Source organism: Bombyx mandarina, chromosome A1 (genome assembly GCF_030267445.1).
Source record: "Bombyx mandarina strain Sakado chromosome A1, ASM3026744v2".
Lineage (NCBI taxonomy): Eukaryota > Metazoa > Arthropoda > Insecta > Lepidoptera > Bombycidae > Bombyx > Bombyx mandarina.
The window spans coordinates 20,583,569-20,595,811 of record NC_143234.1 but is presented as its reverse complement, the minus strand read 5'-3'; the positions used below and the strand labels follow the sequence as shown (position 1 = coordinate 20,595,811).

Sequence of the window (12,243 nt, the reverse complement as noted above, 5' to 3'; positions counted from 1 at the left end):
GGTCTTCTTAAGAAGAGAAACCATCACTGAAATTAGACGAAAATACTTTTTAGAGAATCATTCTAGAAGGTACCTCTAAGCAAAGGAAGTGAAGTTTGTTCTTGTATGATAGAGATGCAGACCAGGGAATCGTTTCTCGACTAGGGGTACTCTTTATTGGAGTTTTTTTTTCCTACCTAGCTGAGAGCCCTTAACTAGTAGGTGAGCTCACGGGGCTCAAACCTGACGACATTTCTAACACGAACCCTAGCAAGAGCCGTGCTTCGCAAAATCTACTACCGGATCGGAAAGGCGACCCACTGAGAAGATCCGGCGAGAAACTCAGTGGGCTGTGTCTGAGGGTTAATTTACTCGTCGAGCCCTTCGACGACAACGATGACCGGTGCTTGAGGTACCTAAAAGCAACATTAGTGGATCGGAAGGAGAGGAGTTAGTAGAACACTCAGATATACAGAAACTTTCAAAATACCGTCCCTCCGAAGGTTCGGGACGCACAAGCCGTAATCACGTAGATCGCATTTAAATAGCAAAAATTATTAATACGCTTAATACAATTACATTTTGAAGGTAAACAAGTTAATTATATTATTTTGGTTTAAATAAACCAGCAAAATATCCGCTCATAATTGCTTCCTCAAACGGTGAACTCAAGTAAAACACGTAGGTAGATTCACTAATTAATTTCTATTTAGCAAAATTTTATTTCTTATTAAATTAAGAGTAGGTACTTTTATGATTTGATCCCGAGTATTTTTTATCTTTTTAATTATCCGGACTATACGTTTTGCATATGGAGGATAGATGTAAGGAGCACTGTCTGAGTGTGCTAAGTGTCTACTAAAACAAGGTGGCGCCATAGTAGCAAGCGGAAAGATTTAAAAAAACAGCGCCATACGGGTGGTAGGACCTCTTGTGAGTCCGCGCGGGTAGGTACCACCGCCCTGTCTATTTCTGCCGCGAAGCAGTAATGCGTTTCAGTTTGAAGGGTGGGGCAGCCGTTGTAACTATACTGAGACCTTAGAACTTATATCTCAAGGTGGGTGGCGTATTTACGTTGTAGATGTCCATGGGCTCCAGTAACCACTTAACACCAGGTTGGCTGTGAGCTCGTCCATCCATCTAAGCAATAAATAAAAAAAATACCGTGTCTGTTACCAGCAGCTTCTCTAAATTGTCAGTCACCTCTCTTTTTGTCACTAACTACGCTAAACCACTAAAATATTTTAATAGATAATTTGGAACAGCGAACGGATTGTGAAAAGAGCATTAAAATTTTATTAAAGTTTTACGATGATAGGTTTTTGTTGATGCATTACAGACGTAACAGGGGTCGAACTATACGAAGAGGTGAATGACATCTCCTTGAGACAAGAAGTGATGTCGCGCTAACCTAAATGCTATTCATTACGGAAATGGCTTTTTTTTCGGGTTTCGATGTTGTCACATGTGGAGCATGCTGTGTTAGTTGAAGTATCAAATATCTTACGTAAGGAGTCGTCGTGGCCTAAAAGATAAGACGCCCGGTGCAAGCGTATCGAGCGATACAACTGTGTCGGTGTTCGAACACCGCCTGCAGCTACTATTTTTTTCATTTAAACACGTACTTTTTTCATGTTCATGAACGTCTTCCACGACGAAGGAATAACTTAACGTAATAAGAATCAAACCCGGACATTTTATAATATAACTAGCGGCCCGCTCCGGCTCCGCTCGGGTCTTTAACAACAATTTCAACGATATTTGACGTTGTTTTACTTTTTTAAATAAAAGAACACTTATTGCGGCACAACTATAATAGTCAGACATATGCTGTCGCGACACTTTTTGTAAATAATAATGTGTTCTACAAAGTCGTATTTTATTTATATTTTATTCTATCATCAACAGTTTTCGCAGGGCACGCGATGTAAAGAATAGTTTAGGTAATTTTTTTACACCTTGGGTTACATTATTAGAGTTTTAGTAAGGATCCCTAATTTTTTTCAAAAAAGATCATAGCCTATGTCACTCGGGAATAGTGTAGTTTCCAAACACTGAAAGATTTTTTCAAATCGGTTCAGTAGTTTGGGAGCCTATTCAATACAAACAAACAAACAAATCTTTCCTCTTTATAATATTAATATATAATATATTAGTATAGAAGTATAGATTTGCGTAATTACTGGTCGTAACGCGTTTTGTGAGCCCGCACGGGTAAGTACCACCGTCCGGTCTATTTTTGCTGCGATGCAGACACAACTACAACACGATTGAGACTTAGACCACACTAGACGAGTGGCGGCATTCACATTGGGTTCTATTCTGTCTATGGGTCTGGAAAAAATGGACCCCAATTTCATAGTCACGGTACCCAACGTCATTTCACATTCTGGTTTCTGCTTAACTCTAAATATCGCTTGGAACGTGTCCCGTAACTATCTGAGATGAAATTCAGATTTGGCCACTTGTATGAAGACGCTGTTTCAAAAGTACATATTTTGTTGTTAATTCGGATTATTCAGTTTAATAATTCTCCCAACTCCAACGTAAATCTCGGGGGCGAATCAAATATTCATGAGTCGAGATACTGAATTTGTTGTAAATCATCTAACTTTGGTCGTTTAAGTGTTAAGCGTTTGCGAGATAGACTCGGCGGGTACATTTTTAAATAGCCTTATGCTATGCTTGACGGGCTTTTGTTTTAATTTTGCGAAAGCTCTCGTGTCACTCTAACGGTACTTAATATAAGACCCGCCTCGTTAGTCTGGTCGTTTGAGTACCAATTGCGAAAATCAATTCGGATAATATGTGGTCGGTATTAGGTAGCTAGAAAATCTTAACTTGGACTTATCAATTTTGAAGGTCTTTGTGGTCCACCTAGTGGAATAAGGTGGAGAAAAAAAGAGTAGTGCAGTCGTTTTTGTGGCGAAACTGCCTTTATGATTTTCACAGACATCTATGCCTACTTAACTCGAGATGGACCGTGACCTCGACTACCTATCTATACTAAACAATTACACATTAAATATGTTTTACTACTTTGCTTGTCCCCCCGCTCGCAATTCCCTTTGCTGACATTAAAGTTATATTTATATTATTACTAGACTCTAGAGATGTAGTTGTAGTTTTGTTTGCTTTATTTTTAGGATTTTTGTTTCAGTTAATATTTCATTTTAATTCTCTATTTTTTTGACATGGGTATTGAAATAATACCCTTGTCACTCCAGCTCCAGACCAATCGAATGATACCTAATAATATGTCGAAATCCATCAAAAGATCGACTGTGCAACGCGCCAAAGAATTAGACATACACACCTTATATATCGCACCTTTAGAAATTAAGTGCCTTAACTAAAAATATTTTGAGAAAATGAGTTTTCCTCTTCGAATGATTTATAAAAATGTATTCTATTAGTTTATAAAATTAAAGTCTCTTTCAATTCAGAGAGGACGAACGTACTCTTTCCATCTCCTTTAAATCATGCGCATACTTTAAAGTATTAAAATCGAAAAACAAGAAAGTGTCAATTAAGCCATTTCAATTCTAAAGGTGCGATAATATGTTCGAAAAACAAAGCCTAAAAATTACAATTTATTGAATTTTAGTCTCTTTTTACACGTACTTACGTTTTGATATCGTTTGTGCGATATCTAATTCATGATTGGCTCTCGGCACTCCGCGTCGCTGATGGTGCGGCAGCTCGGAATAATCTGGAACAATAACGCCAAGATTAGTACGAGTCAAAGAAGTCTGAAGACCGTATTCACCTTCAGTAAATTCTTATTCGACACCGTAAAGCTCATTGGTCAATTCACAAGTGTTATGTGTTCAATATTGTTGGAATTAAGAAAAGAATGGACTTATTGAATCACTCCGAAATTCCTCGAGGCATTTTTTAAAATTTTTCACACTCAATCTTTAATGTTTTCGCAAGAATATTCTATGCTATAATGTTTTTAATTTTTTCCCTACTTATTTGCTAGTAGCATATCGGGCTATTGCAGTTTGCAGGCCCGGACGGGTTGGTGAGCTCACGGTTCTAACCCAGCCCTGAGGTCTAGCTCTAGCAAAAGCAGTGCTTCGCAGAATCTACCACCGGCTCGGAATCGCAATCCAACGAGAAGATCCGGCGAGAGACTCAGTAGGCTGTGTCTATGGGCGGTTTTTAAGTACCGGCACCGGGTTTTAGTACCGCCAGCTTTGATTCCCTTGTTTTTTCTTTTGCACGCGTATTTTTATTTCGAGCGCTAACAGATGGCATGGATAGTGGATTGAGCAAGGTACAAGGGAAAGGAAATACCAACAATAAGTATTGCAGCGGATAATTTCAAAGAAGATGTTAGATACCGGACATCTTTGCAAAAGATATTGTACACAACCGGGAATCAAACTTTCAACCCGTGTAATCAGGCAACGAGGCAATACACCAGCAAAAAACGTTAATTTTTAATGGACTTCAAGGGGAGATTCTCAATTCGAAGTGTGTTTTTATCTGAAACTTTTGGAGATGCAATCTGAAATTTATTCGAGATTATTTTGTACATTTTTGTACGGTACGAAATTCACGATGCCAATCGTTTCGAGCTTGTTAAAAGTTGGCGATGATAGTCAGACTTCGGCGAAAGAAGTTGCTTTTTGGTAACAATCACTATTTTCCGCCGACCGGTATACTTCGTATCTATGAAAATATCATTGTAACGTGAAAATGAGAGTGGCAAAATTTGATTAAATCGAGTTAAATATGAAATGAAGAAGCGTCTATTGTCCAGGATAGGATTTTAAAATAACATATCTAGGCCGAAATTATGCTCGAAGTCATAGAAATGAAAACAGATTATTATACTTTTAGGCAGTCTTTCGTAAATCTTCTTCTATATCTATCCCTCACTGCTGAGGATCGCAACCACATGTGACGTTTTTCCACTGCGTTCAATCATGGGTGGCATGTGCCTCATGGTACAGAGAATAGTAAATCTGACTCACAAAGAACTTTGCGTCCTAAGTAACCCGCAACTATGTCTGCAAGGTCGATCGTTCGGTACATGGTTACGTTCTAAATGGGATCACGTAATATTTCTTATTATTACATTTAAACATTATTGTTTCTGTTATTTGCTATTACATTGAACTGGCATTATGTGTGTTTCCGGTTATAATGTATTTTTGATGGCGGCGTGTTGGCACGTAAATATGAAAGAAAATAATGTTTTGTGAATCGAAAGAAAAATGATTAATTTAGTTTTTTGTTTGGGTCGTTGTGCTATGAGACCTCGTGAGTTGGTATTGCCGTTCTGGCTGAAAGCAATCAAGGGTCTGAAGAGCGAGGCGACAGGCGCTAATTCAACGCAAGCGACGAAATGTCATCCGGTCCTTCATTTCGTAAGGTGACGGTTGTCGCGTTAGTTGTTTTGTTTTTGGGAAAAATAATATCTTGTTTTTCGGCAGTCAACGAGTGGCAGCCACCCCTACTCTACAAATAATTCAACTCTACAATTGAATATGCAATTTCGAAAAGGGCACATGTCGCATATTTTGTCAAATGCGTTTTTTCATGTACATGTAGTTTTGAGGCTTACCTACTCATTTTATAACAATTCCAGTAATTTTCAATTGCTATTTAACACTAAAATATATATCAAAAGTTAATATTTTAAATTTTACGCTGCTTTAGAAAACAATCAGTTTTTTTTTTCATTTCCTGAACATTTTACATTTACAGAGATGTGCCTTTTTCGAAATTGCATATTCAATTAATAATCAGCTAAAAATTAGGGTACATAAAAGTAACGATTTATTTTGCCTTTTGTTGTTTATAAATGAGCTAGCGATCATATTATAAGTAATTTGTTATTCAGAACACACTTCAAGTAGCTACGAGCCTAGACTGTTTTATTTCCACAATTAATTTTGACCTGAAACATAAATAACTATTGTTGAGAACAGATTTCACGAAAAACCTAAGAGTTCACAAAACAACTGAACGCCAGGAACAGTTGGAGCGCTATTTAGGAACTATTCGAGAATTCTTCGCAGAGTCCGGAGGCATCCCGCGAAGCATTCGGTTAATGAAAACTGCGAGATTAATTGCGAAACGTAATCGCAATTGCGAATGCTATTCACGGTTATAGAAAACTGTAATCGAATGACTGAAGTTTTTAGAAGATATTAAGAATTTATTGAATAAATAAAAATCAATTTGTTTCGCTTGCATAGGTACCATAGTAGAGAAATAAATATTCAACAAATAAAATAGACTAAGCTAAAAACTACTCAAATTTAAAATACAATGTAAAATTAACTTGGAATCAAATTAAAAATTGAAAAAAAGGTTGAGGCAATTAGTAAATTATTTCGTCTGGTTGTAGACGTGACCGCGGTAATCCCTATACCTCTACGAGTTCTGACCTCGGAGGAGATCGGACGCTTGGGCGAAGAGTGGGTAGGGCCCTGAAAACATCCTTGGGTTCGCGGTTTCGCAGTTGCGTACCAGTCCCACATACGCGCGGGGACCTCATAGAAGGTTCGGCCCCCGGCCCGAAAATAATAATAATAAATTATTTAAGGCAAGGTACTATCCGACTATTGATCAGCTTTGAATGCCTGTCCGTAACAGGAGAATGTCTACCTTATATTCATGTTTAGCTTCCTTGACTTGAATATCTTAAGTACCGATAGTTGGGAATGCTCTAAGCCCGTACGTAGGTAATAAATAGTACCAAGATCTGCTATTGTCTTCCGGAACAATTGCGCTTTCCGGTCAAAAAGTATACAGGTTATGCATTTGAGATTTTAACCTAAATTGTCTTAAGATAGTCAGATGGTGACATCTTCCGGTGTTTATGGTCTCTTATACCTCACACCAGATTAACTGTGATCTCGGCTATCCGTCTAAAGTGAAAATTCCAAATAAACCACATTAATGCCTAAAAATAAAATACCTTCTCTGGGTGTGACTCCTTAAACTATTCGCAGATAGTCAAATTCTGCTGAAATACTACGTGGTGCGTCCTTGTTCATATTTAATACACGAATAAATTTGCGCATTAAATTATTTTTATGTGAATAAGTGGTTTAAATGTAAGCAACCGGTACTAATATTACTCGTAAACAGAGGAATAGTTAGATCAGATAAAAATCATGTTTTTGCACATAAAACTAGAGTTATACAATTGCTATTACTAAGAATCAAAGCGATATTAATCGCGAAGGCGGTTTAATAATTAGGCCGGCGGTCTCGGGACGAAACTGGGGACCCCGATAATGGACTGCCAAATGAGAGGCAAAAGCACTTCTGCGTAACTGCTCCTAGCTGTTTTTCGTTACGACAGAAAATCGTTTCATTTCTTGGTAAGTGAATTTTGTTATTCATTTACAAGACATTTTTGATGACGCTTTAGAATTAATGAGAGCGAGGTTTTTTTTTTAATTTTGAAGAATAATTTTAGACTTCCCCGAGCGCGATCGTAATTCCTCTGAAAATGGCATACTATATTGAGGACATGCGTTTAAATTCGCAACGCCTTGGCTTTGTGTTGACATTGTAAGGCCAAAATCGAAGTTTATAGGCCATATGAGTACCAGTCTTAAAAAAGAATTACCTCGCTAAATTTCAAACGAAATGCCATTTCGAATGTTTCCACACGAAGCTGGGGAGGGCCACACGTAAAACTCCGATCACCGTTGTGAGTTTTGATTCGAAAACTTTTAGTTTGGCACGTCAGGTGTTCGCCACGTTGTTCATTCATCTAAAACTAATTATAACGAAACGAAATTCGAAAGGAGCTCGAAACCGAAACGTTCAAGGTTATTTGGCGGGATAATTTATTTATGTTTATGATTTTTACCTGGGAGTGCGTCAGCTACCTGTGGGTTCCTTGAATTTTTTGCCCTCAAAGGATTACTTTGGCTTCGCGGAGACCGTTCGGCTAAACAGGCTTGAGTCACGAACGTCTATTATTATTCATTTTAATTCGAATCGATTTTCTCGAAAATTAGAACATCGAATGATTTGAATTTCGTTTAGTGTCTAGACTCTGAATGGCTACAAAGATGATGCCTTTTGTCTTTTACTTATCAAACCAAGGTTGCTTTGCTAGCCCCTCTTTGATTTGACCTTAATCCAGTAACACCAAATAGAATCACCCGCTATGCAAATGTGAAGGTTTCCTACAAATGTAATCAAAATCAGTCGAACCGCTTCGGACTCCATAGGGAACATACACACGTCGACTTTATTATAACATTCTTCATAGTTATAAATATATAAATGTATATGTAATGTAATTTGTTTCCTAAAGTGATTCCTCTCCATCTGATGGTATTCTGGAAGAGCACGCTCTTAGCGTTAAAACCGCCTATTGTATTTAATATTTTGCATTATTGGTTTTGTGTACAATAGGGAGTACTCTCTCTCTCATCGACTTTTATATATTTAGATTACGTAGGTGTGCGAAATCACGGCCCAAATGGTATTGGCGGAAACAAGAGTGCTTACAGTTCACTACGTCAATGTCGCCGCGGCCCGCCAATAGAAATGTTATCGAAATCTCAATTGTATTCCGCAATTCAACCACATCTCAAGCTGGAAAATATTACTACTGCACGGCAGAAATAGGCATTGGAGGTACCTACACGTGCGAGCTCACAATACGCCCTAGTAGTAGGTAAGGTGCATCCGGTATCTATAGACAGTATAAGTCGTCGTGGCCCAAAGGATAAGACATCCGGTGCATTCGTGTCTAGCGATGCACCGGTATTCGAATCCCGCAGGCGGGTACCAATTTTTCTAATGAAATACATACGTACTTAGCAAATGTTCACAATTGAGTTCCACGGTGAAGGAATAAAATCGTGTAATAAAAATCAAACCCGCAAAATTGTAATTTGCGTAATTACTGGTAGTAGGACCTCTTGTGAGTCCGCGCGTATAGGTACCACCACCCTGCGCCTATTTCAGCTGTGAAGCAGTAATGCGTTTCAGTTTGAAGGGTGGGTCAGCCGTTGTAACTATACTGAGACCTTAGAACTCATATCTCAAGGTGTGTGGCGGCATTTCCGTTATAGATGTCTATGGGTTCTGGTAACCACTCAACACCAGATGGGCTGTGAGCTCGTCCACACATCTACGCAATAAATAAAAAAAGACATCTTTCTTAATCTACTATGTTATTTAAGATCGTGTTTCATCTTACTGTAGTCATCAGTGAATAAAATAAATCTAGATGGATGGTCTAACTCGCAACCTATCTAATGTTCAGTGCTGACATATGGGGACGAAATCTCAATTATATTGTAAAAAAAATTATCTACTCTTTATGGAGGAAATTATGACACTGACAGTTTCGCGGTAAAAGCGAATGAAATTGGAGTTCAGTTTCGTGACATTTTATTAACATACCCTATATTATCTTTTTAGGAAACATATTATTATGTAGGTAAAATTAGGATCTCCGAAAGTCTCATTTGTCCCCAACCGACCCCAATGATAAAGCTACGTAAACACGACCTCGCTCGAGGCCAGTCTAACACGTACAGTCAACACATAAACTGTAACTTACTTAAACTTGTTACAGCTAATGAATTGTTTGGGGAATTGTACTAACTCTCGTCTGTTATGCGCGCCTGGTATTCCAGCAGAGGTTGTTACTGAATTAATAATTGAATTATTCGAATATATTTAGGGGGTTTTGATTAAATTTCGATCTAACATGAGAATATATTAACGGTATCTTAATGATACAAAAAAATATATCCTAATAATGATTCAGTGGATTAACGACAAAGGGAAGATCGTACACCGACTGGGTGATATTGTTCGGTAAACCGACGCTTCTAATGTTATTTTTTTTCCCCACCTAAGCTGATAACCTTGAGAGGCTATATCAGCGTCGCCTTAACTAGTAGGTGAGCTCACGGGGCTCAAACCTGATGACGTTGCTAACACGAACCCTAGCAAGAGCTGTGCTTCGCAGAATCTACCAGCGGATCGGAAACGCGACCCACTGAGAAGATCCGGCGAGAAACTCAGTGGGCTGTGTCTGTGGGTTAATTTACTCGTCGAGCCCTTCGTCGCAAGCGACGGGTTCGAAGAGAACGGTGACCGGTGCTTGAGGTACCTAGAAGCACCGTTAGTGGATCGGGAGGACGAATGTTGTTGTTCGGAATTTGTATATATGCAAGCTTATCCTGAAATTGTCGTAAGCGAGATTCAGGCATCTGTCAAATATCTTGTGTTGTATGATGGCTACCCGTCACAATTCTATTACAATTCACATGATATACGCGATTGGTTTGTGGCTTGTGTTACTTTGTTTTGCGTCATATTATAACAATGAAAGTGTTTTTTTTTATTAAGCACTTGCTCTATAACGTTCAAGTGGCCGCCAACGAAATTTGTCAAATAATCGAACACATCATTTACAATAGATCGTCTCGCCGGAACTATCATTCGCACCATCTGGATGGTTGGCGTTCCACTACAATGCGTTTCAAAAACAGTTTTCTGCCACGCACAGTAAATCTCTGGAATTCGTTGCCATCAGCGGTCTTCCCCAACAACTGCGACATTGGGTTATTCAAGAAAAGAGCATATTTTTACCTGAAGGGTAGGCAACGCACTGGCGTCGCTGGTGACCATGGGCGGCGGTGAATCACTTACCATCAGGTGACCCGTCTTGCTCGTTTGCCTCCAAGTTGTTATAAAAAAAAAAAAAAACGGAATGTCGTCTCAGTAACCACAGTAAACAAAAATTTCAGAATTGAAACTACCTAGTTGATGAATGAATATCCAAGAGTTTATCTCTGACAAATTTTGTATTGATGTGTCAGTCTGATAACTTTTTTCGGAGATGCCGGGAGAGATCCCTAATCTAGTTAGAAGAGGATGAACGAACCCTCAAATACAAATATCATACACTACGAGCTCTGGTGCATAGTGTTACTTTCTCTGCCTATCTAACTCACTGGTGGTAGGACCTCTTGTGATTCCGCACGGGTAGGTACCACCACCCCGCCTGTTTCTGCCGTGAAGCAGTAATGCGTTTCGGTTTGAAGGGTGGGGTAGCCGTTGTAACTATACTGAGACCTTAGAACTTATAATATCTCAAGGTGGGTGGCGTATTTACATTGTAGATGTCTATGGGCTCCAGTAACCACTTAACACCAGGTGGGCTGTGAGCTCGTCCACCCATCTAAGCAATAAAAAATAACTGCCAGTAGCCTCGAGGGGTCATTCTGGTTTCACAATGACTGATGGACCAGATCATGGGGTTCAAGAATAAATAATTTACTAAAACTAGCCCTAGCAAGAGCAGTGCTTCGCAGAATCTACCAATGGATCGGAAACGCTACACAGTGATAAAATTCGACGAGAAACTCAGTGGGTTAGTGTACCTTCAGAGACGCTTTTGAAATTTACCAGTAGCTAATGCTGAAAGATTTCACTTGCACTAGAATAGTGATGAGCAAATTTGGTTGGTCTTGCTTTGTTCATGACTACATTAGAGGCAAATGAGCCGGGCGCTTTAGTCAATACGAGGTTATCTGAGAGTGTTGCTACATAAAATGTTTATTCAGTTAGCCAGCACTGACCAGCTATTACGACTCGCTGGGCCGATGTAAATGTAGCATGCGTGCCGATGATTTGCTCACCGGTAACATTAAATTTAAGGGTAATTTAAATGTATATAGACACTTAAAAAACTCGTTTACGGCTTTGGTGGTAAAAAGTCTATAATTACTTGACTTCTGGCATTCACAACTGGGCTTTTAGTGAATATGATTGCAAACGAATTCATTAGGCATTTGTTTTTTTTTATTGCCCTTGTAGGCAGACGAGCATACGGTCCACCTGATTGTGAGTGGTTACCGTCGCCCATGGACTTCAGCAATGCCAGGGACAGATTCAAGCCGCTGCCTACCGTTAAGTACTGTCCACAAGCCACGTTTGAAGAAGGATATGTCATAGCACTCGGGAAACACCGTGGAGGGGAGCTCATTCCAAAGCCGGATGGTACCTACGTGCGATGGTTTTTGTTGACATTGATGACTTTGAAAGTAGTAATTAGGTATTTTTTATTAAATCTAAAAAAATATATCGAGATATTTCGTATGAGATGAGAGTCTGGTTACCGCTTTGTAATTTTCCGATAAGTATTTTTCTATTGATGGCAACATAAAGTGTTATTCCGGCTACTCACGGTCGGATAGGTGAGCTCACGTGTTCATTATGAGAGAACTTGCTGACACTGGCCCTAGCAAGAGC

The 12,243-nt window shown here is 39.1% G+C and overlaps 1 protein-coding gene across 8 annotated transcripts in view; it reads right to left on the bottom strand.

The window, feature by feature from the left end:
- brat (tripartite motif-containing protein brain tumor) overlaps nt 1-12,243 on the bottom strand; it is a 474,910-nt gene that overhangs the window by 85,781 nt on the left and 376,886 nt on the right. For 5 of the 8 annotated variants that reach the window (XR_016325603.1, XM_089739319.1, XM_089739321.1 and 2 more), the window contains one exon: nt 3,608-3,691. The gene's annotated coding sequence lies outside the window, so the exon portion shown is untranslated. Of the gene's footprint in view, nt 1-3,603; nt 3,692-12,243 lie in introns of all 8 variants that reach the window. The other 3 variants (XR_016325604.1, XM_089739323.1, XM_089739322.1) reach the window with 1 other exon arrangement.